Source organism: Orycteropus afer, unplaced genomic scaffold (genome assembly GCF_000298275.1).
Source record: "Orycteropus afer afer isolate SDZICR_OR568_19922 unplaced genomic scaffold, OryAfe1.0 scaffold00226, whole genome shotgun sequence".
NCBI classification, from domain to species: domain Eukaryota; kingdom Metazoa; phylum Chordata; class Mammalia; order Tubulidentata; family Orycteropodidae; genus Orycteropus; species Orycteropus afer.
The window spans coordinates 3,234,772-3,236,627 of record NW_006921813.1 but is presented as its reverse complement, the minus strand read 5'-3'; positions in this window follow the sequence as shown (position 1 = coordinate 3,236,627).

The following is a 1,856-nucleotide window of genomic DNA, read 5'->3' as shown; positions in this document are numbered from 1 at the left end:
TCCAGCTTTCTAAGGAATCACCATATTGCTTTCCATAGTGTTTATATCACTTCACAGTCCCACCAGCAGTGTATGAGTGTCCCAATCTCTCCACATCCTGCCAGCATTTGTTATTTTCTGTCTCATTGAACCTTGCCATCAGTGCTGGGGTGAGATGATATCTCATTGTTGTTTTGATTTGCATCTCTCTGATGGCCAATGATTGTGAGCATCACTTCATGTATTAGCTGGCCACCTGAATATCCTCCTTGGTGAAGTGTGTATTCATGTCTTCTAAGCATTTTTTCAATTGGATTGTTAATCCCTTTGCTGTTGAAGAATTGGAGTTTGCTATAAATCTTAGAGATAAGTCCCTGGCCAGATATGTAATTATCGGCAAATAGGAATTTGTTACTGTTATTTTTGTTCTGTGCTTTTTTGGGATGTTGATTTCTTTGTTCCATATAATTTTCTATGCAGAGCTCGTTTTGTTTATGAATTGTGTTATCACTTCCTTTGTTGATATTGTTTTAGTATTTGCTAAATATTTGTGCTGGTCCTCTTTTTAATTTTGATGGGAAAGTTTATCATTTTTCTTTGAGGTTACCCTGTGATTTATAGTTTTCTTCCCAAATTTAGAACAGTTCATTCTATCTTGTAGTTGTCTTGACTTCCCTACCATCTAGAAGTTCTGTAACAACAGTTTTTCCCCTCTCTTTGGTTTGTATTTGTCCTCATTTGTCACATGATGTCTCTGGTTCCCTGTTTACAATCTTGTAGGCTTATTTACTTTGGATACTTCCACAGCAGGGTTGGTTTCTGGGTTACATCATCATGTGTGTTAATGGTCAGTTGTTGGCTGCTGTTGCTTCTCTGTCCAAAGGGTTCCCTTTAGCATCTCTTGTAAGTTTGGTCTGGTTTTAACAAATTCCCTTAATTTCTGCTTATCTGGAAATGTCCTAATTTCACCAGCATATTTGAGGGACAATTTTGCCGGGTGCATGATTCTTGGTTGGAAATTTTTCTCTTTCAGGGTTTTATATATACCTTCCCATTGTCTTCTAGCTTGCATGGTTTCTGCCAAGAAATCTGAGCTTAGTCTTATTGGTTGCCCCTTGTAGGTTACTTTTTGTTTTTCCTGTGCTGCTCTCATGATTCTCTTTTTGTCTTTGGTTTTGGTGAGTTTGATGATGATATGTCTTGGTGATTTTCTTTTGGGGTTCGTTTTCATTTATTTTGTCATTTTGTTCTCATCTTTCATCACACCAGGAAAATTCTCTTGCAGCAAATCTTCAACAATTTTCTCTGTGGTTTTATTTGTCTCTTCCTGTTCTGGAATTCCGATTACATGTAGGTTATTCTTTTTGATGGTATCCCACATGAACCTTAGGCTTTCTTCATTTTGTCTTGATCTTTTTTCTGATTGATCCCTTTCCAAAGAAGTGTTCAGGTGTTTGCTTCCAATCTCACCAATTTTGTCTTCCATTGATTCAATTCTGCTCCTTTGCCCATTCAATGTCTTATCTATTTCTGAAACTTCAGTTTTAATCTTCTGGATTTCTGTGTGTAGATTTTGTATCATTTCTAATTTTTCATTTATTTTGTCATTTTGTTCTTGCATTGTCTTTTGAAACCGTTTTCTATGTGTTTTCCTTGATCTGTCTCTCAATTCGTTGAAGATACCTAAATATAATTCTTTTGAATTCCTTATCAGGGAGTTCAAATGCTGGGTCTTCCTCAGGGATGTGTTTAGGGTCTGTATCCTGGTCCCTTGTTTCTCCTGCTTTATCTTGCTTTTTTGTGCAGACTGTGATGCTCTGTTGTCTCCGAGGCATTGTGACATTTTTGTGTTTATATTTAGTTGGTGATTGTATGTG